Here is a 15927-nt window from a genome sequence, read left to right as displayed (position 1 = left end):
TCAGTTCAGACCCATCTATATGCAAATCAGTCTTGACCCTGTGCCTTATGGGAACAGTCCAGCCCGAACTGCCAAGCCAGGTCTTCCCTGAACTGCAAACAAGCATCCTGGGACCAGTTTCGGGCTACCACCCCTCATCAATCAGGCTAGCTTGAATTCAGAGGCAAAGTGAGCAGGGGACCCACGCCTTTATATCATAATCATACTTTATATACTGGGGCAATGCAGACGTGGCATGGCAATGTGTGCATTACAGACCGACCCTCTGTGGTGACAGGATCTTGGCAGCATCTATAATCTATGAATAACTTCAATGACACCTGAGCCTTTAAGATAAGAAACCAATCCTGAAGGGACTCCACAGACTTCCCTTGGCAGCCTCCACCATCTTCAAAACCAGTGGCATCATTTACAAAACCACCACAGCTGCACGCCCACTTATCTTGCGGACAAGCTCACCATCTCTGGTGGTTCTCGGTTCACCAGCTGCCAGCACAGTCAGACTGCAAAAACCAAGTCAGTGAGCCTTTCCCATCTATGCACCAGGATGTGGAACAACATCCCTACAACAACTGTTGGAGCATCTGTGATGTTCCAACAGCGCAGCAATGTAGCAACGAGTTGAAGGCTCAACTCTTGAAAGAACACTACATGGCAGTGAATTAACCGTCCACAGCCGAGCTCCCTCTCTTATCACTCGTTGACTTTATGCTCATGATGCTGTACAGTGCTTGGCTGCTTTTTGGCTTTGTCTATGCTACGGAAATACCAAATACATAGATATATACATACCCAGGAGATTATGTAAACTGCCCCAGTCCTAATACTTAGTGGCACACTTGTGCACTCCTGACTTATTTGGACATCAACACTTACGGCGATACATTGGCTTATGTGGAGCAGTCACACCACAGTCGACGCGCTGTATACCGTCAGGCACAATTTTCAAAACCAAATGAACAGTGGCCCATGGATAGTGATAAACGTAAGTACAATGGAAAGATTTAGCGTCACAGACCTGGGATCCATGAACAATTACACCTGCAGATAGAAGACATTACTGATAAGAACCTGCCAGTCTGGGGTGGCTTCGGAACTCCTCGGGTTAGGGTGGGAGCATGGCTGGAGAGGTGCCCAAGGGTGGCCACTGGGAATAATAATAGTAATAACTGTATTTTAAACAGTGCTTCTCACCAGACCTCTACCATTTTTAACTGTTGTAGATAACAGCTGTTACTATTACGTGCTACTCACCAAAAAGCGCTTCAACACCCCACTAGGGGTAGCAAGCACTATATAAATGCAAATCTTTATTCCTTCTCTATCCCTCCACTATCCTTCTCAATCCAAATAACTGACTAACATATCCACCATTCAAATTATTTCACTATACTAATTCACCACTAATCCTTTATTGGTTCCGAAGTAGCGTGCTACTCGCAGAAGAAGCGCTTCAACACCCCATCAAGGGTAGCAAGCGCTATATAAATGCAAACCTTTCTCCCTCTTCTTTCCCTCCACTATCCTTCTCAATCCAAATAACTGACTAACATAACCACCACTCAAATTACTTTAATATTTTCACTATTCTAATTCACCACTAATCCTATATGGGTTTCGGAGTAGTGTGCTACTCGCTGAAAAAACACATTGATGCCTCGTCGGGGATAGTAAGAGCTATATAAATGCAATTACAATACAATCACCGAATTTAATGGAACTCAGTTTACAGACTTCGAAAGGATGGAAGGTTGAGCTGGCCTTGCTGTGATTAGCACTGTTTAACTGGTGGTCTGTGGACCAGCACACATACCAGCAGCAAGCTTTTAACTTGGTTAACCACCTTGCTGGCATACAGTAAAAGCCCACATACCCAGAACATTTTCAGGATGCCACAAGCAATCCCCGTGTTTTCCCCACCCCATCAGCACTCATAACGCGAATCCTAAAAAGGCTGCATGAAGTATGTAAATTAGCTGTGAAGGTCCCCAAAGAAAGGCTCTCATATTTGGGGGAATGGGCGGTTAAGAGAGGGAGGTCTATTCTACATATTGGAAAACGCTTTGCGTCAGCAGGAAATAGGTGGAACTTAGAAGTGCTGGGGCACATTGCCACAAACACACACCTGCAGATTGCTCCAAGTACAGAATATCTTCCGTGAGTGGCATACAAGAAGCTGTACTACAACTGAAGAGATAGGACTGGCCAAGATTTCTGGGCAAACTATTGGGGACTTTTGTGAATTTCCTAAAATACATAGATTTCAGGCAGCACAATACTTGCAGGATTACACAGAACACTGTCTCTTTAGGGTCTACCGCAATACGGGTAGATCGCGGATGTGAGGTCTCTTCTCTGGGTCCAAGACAGTCAGCGGTTACTGAGCAGCGACTGTGATGGGCCTTCTTCTTTACCACTGGTGACGCGCCCTCGGGTACTATTACCCTCCAAGTGGATAACCAAGTTGCACCCTTTAAAGTGCTTGACCCGTCATAGTCAGTGAGACAAACAGTTCAGGCTTACAGGGGGAGGTGATAAAGGCGTGTATTAAATATACCTTGGGACACAAGTAACTGCACTGAATCTCAATGAGCAGTCAAACGAAAAGCTTTTATTTACATACAAGCAAATACAATAATGAACACTGAAGAAAAAAAATAATTAAGAAAGCAAATACAACAAACACAGAGTCCTATGTCCAAAGGCATCCTCTGGGGGAAGGCCTGGTGGCCTCCGGAGACCTTGTGAACGTGTTTATTACAGCGAGTGAGTGGAGCAGAGGTGCCAGACACAAAGCTCCAAGGCGTGAAGATGGCTCGGGTATGTCTGTCCCATGCACTCGTTTCTCAGCAGCCAAGACTGGACTAGTCAGCATCTGAGAGGATATTAAAATAGTCCAAAAGACCAAGAAATCCATTATAGCATTACTCAAAATGAGCGAAGCCCCAGAAAACTCCAAAGCGAACCTGCCACTAGATCACTTCGTGGAAGTCTTGGGTGGATTCACAAAGACTGATCTACGGCTGGAAACAGCTCCATTTACACCGGTCAGCTCCAAAACCGGATACCTGCCGTGAATGTACTACTGCATATTGCTACGCCACGACTGTTTACAATCACACAGTGCTAAACCGCTCACAGGGGGTGGAGAGTGGGTGGATCAAGCAAGGTTAACGGTGAGAGTTTATGTACACAATTCATATATGACATAAATAATATGATCTGTAGTGAGTGAGGGCACTTTTTGTGCGGACATTAGTCTCAAGTGCATTGCAATGCAAGTACTCAACAGGATGAGGAAGGATACAAAGAGCCAATAGCGTGAGGTGGCAGGGTAATACTTCAGGGCACTGTGAATGCTCATTTAAGAATTAGAAACAAAAAGGTTACAAAACACCTGAAGCTGCCTCTAGCCATATCTAAAAATGTGCAATTGCACAGCGATGCTAACCTTCCCCAATGCTGCATTGTACTGTGCGATCAACGTAACACTATGGTAATCATAACACGTGAAAATGTCGCATGACATTGTCCGTAGTACTCCTGGAAACTTACAACTGTTGTCAGGGGGTACTCCTGGAAACCTACTGCTGACACACCTTCTGTTTTACTATTGAGCTCAGATTCAGATTCAGATTTTAAAGTCTTTATTTCGATAATAAAATCACAAAAGACAACGAGGTTAACACAAACAGTTAAGGTCATACATTATAAACACCACATACTGACCAATTTACACACAATAAAAACTATACATTTAAAAATAATCCCAGTTGAACATCCCATTTATATTTAAACGATCCGTTTATGTATACAGTTTCTTATTAAAACATAAAATCAATAAATAAAACCATCTTAAAATACTGTGCAATATCCAATTTTAGATTAAAACTTTTAAATGTGAATCGTATGATCAAGCAATTCCTTGCTATTTATGGGCTCTAATAATCCAAGCCCAGCCCAAACATTTCGCTGTGCTCACCACAAACAACTCTGAAGTATTGGTCTTTAGTACCCGAATTGCCTCAGCGGACCTACCACAAGTAAAGCGTTGGAACAAAGGTTTTAACCATTTTTTACGAGGGTCGTGGTACTTGGGGCAGGCAAATAAAAGGTGACCCTCTGACTCCTTGTGGCCAGGGCACCATTTGCAAAATTCGGTTATTCCTGTGCCCCAACTTTTAACAAATGTATTCAGGGGCAGAGAACCCACCCGAAACTGATGGTAGAGTTTCTTATCCAACGGCCTGGTAATAATGTCCCAATAGTTCTCGCGGGAAGGGTCCAGCTTGTTAGCCAGGAACCTGCCAGTTAAACTAGTGGAGCTGGAAGCAGACACTAGGGTTTGTCGGACCGAGGCCCAGTACAGTGCTTTAAATTCTGGTTTGGAGGGAAACACATTAGTTCCAGGAGACAACCACAGCTGTTCCAGACCCATTTGGACCAAAATGGTTCTAACCGTACGTAGCCATGGAATTCTCCCGGATCCCTCCAGGGACCTAACTTCGGCAAGCTCCTTAGCAAATGAGACAAGGTCAGGGGAAGACCAAATCCGTCTCCAAAAGGCAACCAATCTGTACCTCGCCATCTCGTTGATTGGATTGCATCCTAGGTCCAAACAAAGGGGTATAGATGGAGTTGATTGAGGAAGCCCCACTAAATTCCGCAGGAACTTGCACTGTGCTTTAAACAGGCTAGATAGATCCGTGTACGCCCAAAGATCCGCTCCATATAAAATAGCAGCGTTAATCTTTGCGTCATAGATTTTTAGCGCGGGGTGCACTCGTTTTGTGATGGATCTCTTTTGTTCCCTAACGAGACAGCCAGTTAGGCGGGCCAGTTTAAGCTGCTGTACAACTACCTGCTCCTTCCATCGCAAGCGAAAATCTAATGTAACCCCTAAGTAGGACATGTGATCTACTTGTTCCAAGTTGGCACCACCCATCATTACCGAGCTCCGAACCGAAGTCTTCCTTGTGAATACCATGAACTTAGTTTTGCTCACGTTAACCTTCAGGTCGTTGATGACACAAAACTCCTCGAAGCGGTTCAATGCCCGTTGTAAACCGCTTCTGGTCTTAGAGAGGAGCAGAGTGTCATCAGCGAAGATGAGCATGGGGAACTTCTTCCCGGCCAGGGAGGGAGCGTCTGTTGGAAAAGTGTTGAAAAAGTTTACTACCTGGTCAATAAATAGCAAAAAGAGAGTGGGCGCCAGGACGCAACCCTGACGAACCCCGCGTGTTACTGGGAAACTGTCCGTCACTTGTCCTTGACTGCCCCATCGAACCCTGGCAAAATTGTCCTCATGCAATTTAACAATTAAATCCAGGAGTTCCAGGGGTAAACCTAGGTCTCTCAAGACACACCACAGTTTGACCCTCGGGACCATGTCAAAAGCAGCCTTTAGATCAATGAAAGCGGCGAAAATTTTCCCCCCGCCTAACAGCACCACCTTCCAGTACATCAGACAAAATCTAAACACCTGGTCGATAGTGCTGATACCAACTCTAAAACCTGCTTGCATAGGGGACAAAATGCACTCTGAAACCAACCATCCCTGAACTCTACCTAAGATCATTCGAGCGATGACCTTTTGGAGAGAGTCAATAAGGCTGATCGGGCGGTAATTGCCCGGGTTGGACTGATCCCCTTTTTTATATATTGGGAGGATCTCAGCCCCCTTCCAGCTCATTGGGATTCTAGCTCCTTGGGCAATTGCATTTGCTAGCCTAGTAATGTACGGTATCCAGAGTCCTTGGTTGGATTTGAACAGATCAACGGGGATTAGGTCCATCCCAGGAGCCTTCCCCCACTCAGTCAAACCCAATGCTAATTCTGTTTCCTGTTCAGAAAAGAACAGGACCCCACCGTGGTCCAACAGTATGTACTCATCACTTAGCAGGGTAGAGGGTACCGAGATCTCAGACCTAAATTGGGTTGCATAAAAATCCACCCAAGTTCCGGGGAGGACATGATTAGAAGGTATTTGCGAATCTGGGTCCCTGCCCCATTTGACCAATTCCCAGAATTTCGTCTGGTTATTGGATGTCGATGCATCCAGAAGATCGGACCAATGCCTATCTTCCCACTCTCTTTTGGCCTCCCACTGGATTTTTTTATACTGGGCCCTGGCTAACTTGATGTCTATCATAACCCGTGACTTGACCGCCTTGACTAATTGGCTATAAGCCTCCCTGCATTTCCCGTTATACCATTTCTGACGGGAACCTAGTTTTTTTAGCGGGACTGCCAGGTATGGACTGGATAAAAGAATTTTAAGCTGTTCAAAACAACCTTCGTGGGTCTTGGTAACATGATCAAGGCTAACCCCCTCAGGCACAATGGCCGTAAGTTCGTTCATCGAATGAGTAACCAATTGTGTAATACTTTCATGGAGGGTGGCATCACCCACTATCCTAGACCATTTCAGCCGTCTTCTGTCATTGGTCAAGGTGAGATCGACTGTGGTAACATTATCTGGGTTCTTCGATCTATCAGATCCCAGAAACCTTAAACTAAGCGACAATGGGTTGTGGTCACTTTCTGGGCGGGATACCACTTCCATATCGATCATATAATGCCAAAGTTCCAACTTTAGCAAGATATAATCTATACGGCTTTTCCTTAAACCATTATCAAAGGTATTGCAGGCACATTGATCTGATAAGGAGCGGCCATTAACTGCCCTTAAGCCCCTGATCAAACATAGGGCCATCCAATTCAAAGCTGCCTCTGTCCCTTTGGCGATTTTATCTATTGACAGGTCAGGAATGTTCCAAACTGCATCCTCAGAGGACCCCCAACTGTCCCCGACTGCCTGGAGCGGCTCAAAGGTACAGTTCAAGTCGCCCGCAAGGACAAAAAGATTATCGCTTCCTGAACTGTCAAGATACCTATCAACTACATCAACAATGCCAGGGCAGCGGCCACCGGGTAGGCCTCGTGCATAGATGTTAATGAAGAACAGGTCCCGGTGGGCGGCTTTGCTCAACTTGATGCCCATAAGGTCTTGATGTTCCAGAAAGATTTCCGTTAAATGGACTCCCAAGGATTGCTTCACCCAGATCAGTAGGCCCCCTAGAGCGCGCCCTTTGCTACCTCTGATTGCAGGTTTGCAAAAATTAATGAACCCAACCCTGTGGATTGGGGCCGTAGCCCAGGTTTCCTGGAGTAATATGATATCAAAGGAATCTATGAATTCCAGCCACTCCTCGGAGAGTAGCCGGCCCTTGATCCCAGCCACATTCCAGGAGGCTACCTTTAGAAAGTCATGGGGAGACGTTACATTATTTTGATATGGTTGGATCGTTGACGCAGTGGGGACTAAGATCTCCACCACCTTCTCAGGTTCAGCCCGTAACTCGGATCTTGGGGTCAAACAAGCACCAACCACCCCCATGATTTCCTCTGTAATGTCCTCTGTAGTAGCTACAACAGACCCCTCCATAAGATTTAACAGTGGGCCCCCCCCAACAACATGCCCCATAGGAAGATCCACCCCGCCGGGCACAGATATTACATTCCTATGGCTCTCCACAATGCTGTGCTCCTTGCTTGATAAATATAGTCAATCGACAGCCTCAAGATCAGAAAGAGGGCCGTATCGATTGAAAAGTTGAAGATGTTGGGAGTGACATGGTGTTCTCACAATCAGATGCCTCTTGTCTAATAATCGCTTATGGCGGGGGCCTGGTGTAGGTTTAGAATGTCTATCGGGGTAAAAATAAGCAAGATCCAATGTTTGTACATCCCCCATTCTTGCATACCTTGCTTCCCTTCGAATAGACTCTACTACCCAGGGATCCTTAAACGATACTAGAATGCAGTCACCCTCTAAATCTTTGGTCCCAAAGCCCACCCAATCAACTCTCCTCACTAATAGGATTTCAGTTGAAATAGTTGGCGGGAGGGGGCGATTTTTATTCAGCCAATATACTACTTTATTACGTAGATCCCTATCTGTCTCTTTGACACCCTCCTTAACGGGCGCTACCCCAGTTAGCACAATGGTATATTGGTTGGATTCTGGGGGTAGGTCAGTACGAGGGTGAACGCCCTTAACAATGTTTCTCCCGTTATGAATTGTAGGGTTACGGATAGTATTTGGCTTTCCTAAAAGGGGCAAGGATGGGGTGCTATGTGCAACTGTTGCCCTATCGTCCACCCTCCTGGTTTGAGCTCGTTGCACTGTTGTCATGGAGGCGATTTTTCTAGATTCCTGCCCCAGGGTATCAGCACCGGCGGTGTTGTCTATATCCTTGGGGACCACCTGTGCCGAAGATGTTTTTACTACCCCCATTGTTGTACCCAGGCACACATTATCTGTGTTGTTAGTTATATTTGGCTGAGAGATGGGGGCCCCCGCTACTAAGGGGGGGGCAGTTAGCTTGTGGAGCAGGCGCTTATTCGAGTTCACGACAGATTCCAATGCTTCTATTTTGATGGTCATCAACCTTGTTTGCTCCAGGACGGGGCGCAGAAGGGTTTTGAACATGGCCTCCATTTTTACCAGAAGGATTTCATCGCTGTTGCAGCAAGTGGGGCACGGGTCTGATGAACCAATAGTGGTTAAGGAGGGGCACAATACATTGTGATGTACAATGGGGGGGTATGTAGCGTTGTAAGACTGTGGAGCTGCTGCATTGGTTTGATTAGAAGCATTTAGTTTGGGCAGCTTTTGTACTCTCCCCCCTTGTTTGCTTTGGGTATATTTCCTTTTATAGGTTTTTTTTATAACAAGGTCAGACACTTCTGGTTGCTTCGACACCGAGTTATTAATTGTGTCCCCTCTGTCCATGCCACTAGCGTTTGACCCATTGAGTTGGATAACATCAGGGCTCAAATCAAGGTTATGTGACGGATGTAGAGAATCCACCCCATCTCCCACAACATGTATCAGTGCATCTGTCGTTATGGAATGTGAATAATTAGACGGAGCTTGGGCTGCAGGGCTAGAGCTTAAAGCCAGGGTTCCTATAGAGGAACGCTTACCACTGACTAAATCAAGAGAGAGCCTTTTCTCGGTCAGTGCTATTTCTTTTTCTAGGATCCCGGTAGCTCTAGTTATAAAGGCATCTAGTGGGCCGGAAACTATTCCCTTGGAAGTTTGTAGTTGAACAGTGCGGTCTTTACCTGACCTTAGAGGCATTTTAAAATGGAATGAAAACGGCAATACCTTTGTCAAACCCCGGACTATTGTAATAAATAGATGCCTGTAGTGGTAACGAACACAAGAAAATGTGAACAAAAGACCAGAAAGTGTGGACAAACTCAGCTTTATCCAAACACAGGCAGGCACAGGCTACGCCCGGTAGAATTGCAAGTTCTCGAAATAGACCCTGTTATACAATAGACAATGGACAGTGACTACATTACACTCTCAGGGAAAAGACAAGGTAAGCCAACCAGCATGGGGGGGCCGACTGCCGCAGAGCTCTGCAGAACTGTTGCAGGAAGGAACAGGGTTTAACAACCAGGGATAATGACACAATAAAAGGTTAAAAAAGTTAAAAAACAAAGTCCACAGTACCTTGGGGATACCGATGTTGAAAGACACCGTTTAGAGGGGTGGCCCTGCCCCGGCCAACACCGGGCAGTGACGGGCAAGGACGGGCCCGCCCTTGGCCCGGGCTTCGCCCGGGCGCGGCCCGCACGCGTCCCGCGCAGCGAGGCAGCTCCCCGCCTCAAATAGCGCCCCGGCGCTGCCTGATGACAGCGGCGGCAGGCGGCGGGCGCTGGGGATGCTGGGGGTAGTAGTTTACAGGGCCGTTCCCCTCACGGCGGTGTTAAGTGCTGAAAAGACGTTGCAGGTAAGAACCTGAAGCTGGCCGTTCCCCTCACGGCGGGCACGGATAAAGAACAAGCGTGGCAAGGTCTGGTGGTATGTCTGTCCCATGCACTCGTTTCTCAGCAGCCAAGACTGGACTAGTCAGCATCTGAGAGGATATTAAAATAGTCCAAAAGACCAAGAAATCCATTATAGCATTACTCAAAATGAGCGAAGCCCCAGAAAACTCCAAAGCGAACCTGCCACTAGATCACTTCGTGGAAGTCTTGGGTGGATTCACAAAGACTGATCTACGGCTGGAAACAGCTCCATTTACACCGGTCAGCTCCAAAACCGGATACCTGCCGTGAATGTACTACTGCATATTGCTACGCCACGACTGTTTACAATCACACAGTGCTAAACCGTTCACAGGGGGTCGAGAGTGGGTGGATCAAGCAAGGTTAACGGTGAGAGTTTATGTACACAATTCATATATGACATAAATAATATGATCTGTAGTGAGTGAGGGCACTTTTTGTGCGGACATTAGTCTCAAGCGCATTGCAATGCAAGTACTCAACAGGATGAGGAAGGATACAAAGAGCCAATAGCGTGAGGTGGCAGGGTAATACTTCAGGGCACTGTGAATGCTCATTTAAGAATTAGAAACAAAAAGGTTACAAAACACCTGAAGCTGCCTCTAGCCATATCTAAAAATGTGCAATTGCACAGCGATGCTAACCTTCCCCAATGCTGCATTGTACTGTGCGATCAACGTAACACTATGGTAATCATAACACGTAAAAATGTCGCATGACATTGTCCGTAGTACTCCTGGAAACTTACAACTGTTGTCAGGGGGTACTCCTGGAAACCTACTGCTGACACACCTTCTGTTTTACTATTGAGCTCAGTTCATGTTGTTACCCACAGTACAGTGGTCCGCAACCACAATGGGGCACAGTTCAGGTCCAAACTGGTCAACGGCACTGGTGGAACTAGCAGACACACAAGTGTATGTCTGTAGCCCAGAATAAATGCCTCTAGCCCGTCGGACTACTTTGACCATCTTGATGTTGTGAAAAGACTCTGACACTATACATTAGCAATTTAGAGGAGGAGGCAAGTGGTTGGTGGTTTCAAAAAGGACATCCCCATGGAAAGGAAACAGAACTTACCACTGCTTCTGCTTCTGAACATACCCGAGAAAAAAAATTGTACAAAACAGTGATGGACGGAATGATTGAATTATTCTCAGCCAATGGTAACCACTCGCGCAACATCCCACCTCGTTATTATTTTGCACACTAGGTCACCTCAGGTTGGACTCCGCCATGTGCAAATCAATCTTGACCCTGTTCCGGTGGGAACAGTCCAACCCGAACCGCCAAGCCAGGTCCTACAGGAACACAAGCAACCCAGGAGCCGTTTCACCCTTTTTAAAACTCATTGGCCAGGTATTACTTGGTTCCAGTGGCACAGTGCACACAGGACCATATCTGGGTATACCCGTCCTACTTAGGGTGACACACTGAAGCATACACAAAAGTGATGGATGGAATCCTGAATTAATCACTGCCACCGGTAATCGCTGAAGCCACATCCCAGCCCACAATATTTTGCACACTATGTCACTTCGGATGGGAGTCAGCCATATGCAAATCAGTCTTGACCCACCTCCAATAGGAACCGTCCATGCCAGGTCCTCCCTGAACCAGAACACAAACAACACAGGAGCGACTTCTGGGCATACCTGCAGCGGTGAAGTATACAAACAAAAATGACAAGTGAAAGGCTTAAGTTAACCTCAGGCACTGGAAATTACTCAAGCCGCAGCCCAGTCCATCCCCTCGCAGTTGAGAACAGACTCTTACCATGAGGAGTGTGATTGGCGCTTATTTATATACGGTGAGCCTTGTCTAGAGTGGTAAGATGGGCAATAAACGGAGGAGTGGAATGCGACCCTGAGTGAATGCCAGAGGCTGAGATTAACTCAAGCCTTCCATCCATCGCCTTGTAGTTGTTGCCCTAAGTGTGACGCGCATGCCCCGAAGTGGGTCCAGGGCTCACTTTAGCTTAGGACTCAAACTACACTGGAGGGATGAGCAGCAAATAGGGTGAAACCGGTCTGGGGCGGCTGGTTGTCCTTTTTGGAAGAGGCCTCGCCGGGCAGTTTAGGATGGACTGATTCCCTGAGGCGCATGATCAGTACAGATTGGCATAAGGAGGGTCTTTGATTGGGGTGGCATGATGGACTGCAATGCTGCCCCGAGCAATTGCCAGTGACCGAGATTAATTCAAACATTCCATACATCACCTTGCTGTGGCTGCAGGTGACACACCTGACTAAGGCCAGTAAGAGATCCTGGACCCTGTGGTTCTGTATAAAACACTCTGCATAATATCTGGCCACTGACATGGAGACGAGACGGCGCACGACTGGAAAGATGTCCCTTATTGATTACTCGTTTCAAAGACGGCTGAGCTCTTTCAATAATGCTTACAGCACAAAATGACCCAATTTTTATGATAAGTCATTTAAAACCCCTCATTTGTTAGCCCTTGCCTGTGGTCCAAGACAATGTTGTCAAATTAATTACCCCCATGCTTCGACAGTCACATGTACCAGCTCTGAAAGACTCTGCCCTCTCACCCTCCTTCACTATCAGTCATCCGCACTCTCTCCCACCCAAAGGGGGGACCATGGCATGGTGCAACAGAAGACTGACAGCCTGATGTCCCTCAAAGCCTAGTCTGGGCAGGAAAGTAAGTGACTCTCCCCCAACCCTACTGCCTTCCGACATCTTCTTAGGATATTGAATTATCTTATACGCTAGTCCATATTTAATCACAAAATGATTATTGGCCATTTGACAATTCTTTAGCGCGCTGTTGTTACGCGAGCGCCATCTCAGCGCTACAGCTGGTCTGTTTTGTTGCAGGCTGAAGCTTGCCTATGTGGATGTAGTGTGTGCTGCTGTAGTGTGGCCTACGAGGGAGGAGTTGGTGGCACACATGGTGTTCCAAGCGGTGCTGCGAATCGTGCACATTATAGAATACTTAGGTGTGCATATGTTTACGTGTGGATTGCCTTCACACATTGGCATGTGCCAGAGTAAATGAATACCAAGCCATTGTTTGCATGATGAGAACAACAATCAAGCACTGATAAAGCCATTATAGTTCTCAACTTTATAATGCGAGCGCTGATCTACTGACTTTGACAAAGATTGTAAGTGATGTTTAAAAAAAGAAAAAGAAAAATGCATTTTAAAATACTGGAGAAAAAGCTAGTACATATCTTATGGTATTTCAAAACTGTACAGTGAACTCAGTGTTTCCAATCTTTATGAAAATACTGGGTTATTTTTCAAATACTTTTCAATAAGCAAACTCTGAGCAGAACTTAAAAGGAATAAGGAAGTGTCAATGTTGATAGGGAAACGCTTGCCAAGGCCTCATTTATTTCCACAGGATTCAGCCGTTTGGTCCTCTATTAGTTGCACAGTGAGCAGATCTTTGGGCCTGCAGAAGAATGGCCATGCTAAGTACACCTTCTGCCTCAGACACCAATGGAGCGAGAGCAGTAGATGGCCCTTCACCTGTTGCCTTAAAAGCCTCACTGTGCCAAAGCTTGCACGTTCATGCAATATGTGGAATGAAGGAGATAAAACCAAAACAGCCCTTAAAGTCTGCTCCTCAGTCAAAGGACAGCGAAAACATCCCAGCGCGGTGCTTTTACAGACGAGCAGCGAGAGATGGGGAGGGGAGTAGTAGAGTGCGGGGAGGTATTTGAAGGGGGTAAGCAGCACACTGGGGAGAGGGCTAAAAAAATCACATGCCCTCTCATGGAGTGCTGGATGGAAAAGAAAGAAGTAGTTCCCCAAACGTTAACAGCGGAAGGATGCAAGTCAGCCAATTAGAAGAACTGCAAAAAGACTGTGCTGCAGGGGAGGGACAAACACAAGAAGAAGACAAGTCATTGGATAAAAAGTAAACACACGAGAATGACAATAATACCAACCAACCAATGATAAACAAAGGATGGGCTGTTAACTCACAAGAGGTCTTTCACAATCCGACCGGTGACCCCTGAAAAGGGGGCATTGTAACGACATCTGGTGGAATGGCTCTACTGCATTTAATTTGTATTGTATGACACACACCGTCTCATTTAATCGCTTCTAGGCGCTTGTGAGAATGTTCCCGGTAGAGGGGGGGGCGGGGGTGTAGATTAGGAATGGAGTCAGGTTTTTTTTAAGAAGTTGCGGTGGTTGTAAAGGTTGTCGCTGGGCAGAGTACACATGCCCCCCCCCCCCCCCAGTCTCACAGTTTCCTCTGAGACCTCCTAGGGGTTGAGGTCCCTCGAATTGATGGCTCTGGTTGTGCACGTCTTCGTTGTAATCCAGGCCTTGAACTTGGGGTTGTGCTTTGTGGAGTGAACAAACCGATGACTTTCCTACAGGCCACATCGGCGTTCACTCTGCGAGAACCCCTGCAGTCTCTCTGTCGTTGTAACAGCAACAATGTGGGCTTTAATAGAGCGCTTGGGGCCGCACAACTTGCTTTTGTTGTAGTTCTGCTATAATGGGATCTGCTATTGTAAAGTCTCATGTCATCAACTTCTAAAGGATGAAAGTCTAAGTTGGCCCTGCCTATATTTGAATCTTAGCCCCGCAGGTCTCTACAGCAGGCACTCGATTACCCTTTCCCGGCCTCCTGATAAACCCACATGGCTCCACCTTAAGGGGTGATTTAAATTGTGGGAGTATGAAATGTTCTTGCCAGAGCACCATATGCAAATAGGAATACAAATACAGGGCCATCCGCAGCCATGTATTTACATGTGTTATATGAGAGCAGTAGGGGGCTGGGCTGGGTGGGGGGGGGGGGGGGAGGGTGGCAGCGCTGTGAGCAGCGCACATCCATTCCCTGCCCTGAGATGTCGGCTAAGTGAGCCTGGGTCCCTACGGAGTGAACTTACAGGCAGAGACATATAAAGTATCCATTACTCTGCAGGCTTGGAAGACTTAAACCTGGGATGAGGGCGCTGTGGGGGTGTTGGAGGGGAGCGCGAGCCGCAACTGCGCATGTAACGGTCCAGTTCCGTATAGTGCCGCTTAACACGGGTATACGGCTTGCTTCTATGCGCTCCCACCTTTGTCAGAGAACGGGGACAAAGGGGCGATGGGCGATTTGTCCAGGATCACACAGTTTGAACCGGTGATCAATACAAGCGGTCTGTGGCACAAGGCTAAGGCGAGGTGTGAAAGGAGCACTGATCGGGCTGCGTATTGTTTGCGATTTCCCACACATCCGATACACATGATTGGTATAATTAAACACGCGTCGATGTTTCCAGGTAGAAGGAATCAACGGATACACAGTGTCAAAGTGGAGTAGCCGGGACTGTAGTCTCCTCTTCCCACATGCGACAAGTTCTCCATAAGACACATTCTCAGAGGGGCCGGGGGATGCTGTGAAGGAGCAGCCATGGGGGCAGTATATGGGGGCAGTATATGGGGCCAGTCCTGGGGGCCAGCACTGGGTGCATCTCTGGCTGCCTCGTGCCAGGCACTTGCTGCCCATGCGTCCTGGCACAGACTAGCGTTCTGGACACAGGGCCGGCAGTATTTACAAAACAACCCCTAACGCTGCAGACAGGTCCACACCCAGCTCTGCGGTGATACCCCACGCCCCTACATGCACAGCATCACCAGGAGGGCGCATCGAACCTACCTCGCTAGCGCCCGGTGCCCGTCCTCATCAGGGCAGCAGCGCCACCCCCTCCGCACGGCTCCGCTCCGGCTGCAGTGGGCACGAGTTGATCTACCGCAGCACTAGCTGCTGCCTTCCCAGCATGCACCGCCCTGGAGCACTGCAGTCAGCTGGCTGCTGCCACTCCCTCCCATTGGAGCCTGTCGGCAGCCAATAGCAGCCGGCCATGTGCTGTGACATCACCCTGCCAGGGTCAGCCAATGAGTGACTCCTCTGGCACTGTGACCCCCCTGCCACTGTAAGAGGGCAGTCAGTGTATGATGGGCAGGAGCCCTCAGCGCCAGCATGAAACACGTGCACAGAGCTGCCTCCCTTCAACTCACGGACAGAAACCGAGCAGTCGTGAAATAGCTCATTGGATTAATGCACCTGCTGCAAGG

General features: G+C 47.5%; 1 protein-coding gene across 1 annotated transcript in view; it reads right to left on the bottom strand.

Annotated features, from left to right (window-relative positions):
* CRELD1 (CRELD disulfide isomerase 1) overlaps nt 1-15643 on the bottom strand; it is a 121529-nt gene extending 105886 nt beyond the window's left edge. Inside the window, exon 1 of the mRNA XM_085624290.1 lies at nt 15509-15643. The gene's annotated coding sequence lies outside the window, so the exon portion shown is untranslated. The remainder of the gene's footprint in view (nt 1-15508) is intronic.
* Between the last annotated feature and the right edge of the window lie 284 nt (nt 15644-15927).

Source organism: Triturus cristatus, chromosome 9 (assembly GCF_964204655.1).
Source record: "Triturus cristatus chromosome 9, aTriCri1.1, whole genome shotgun sequence".
Taxonomy (NCBI): domain Eukaryota; kingdom Metazoa; phylum Chordata; class Amphibia; order Caudata; family Salamandridae; genus Triturus; species Triturus cristatus.
The sequence above is the reverse complement of the archived record's forward strand: the minus strand, read 5'-3'. Positions and strand labels throughout refer to the sequence as shown.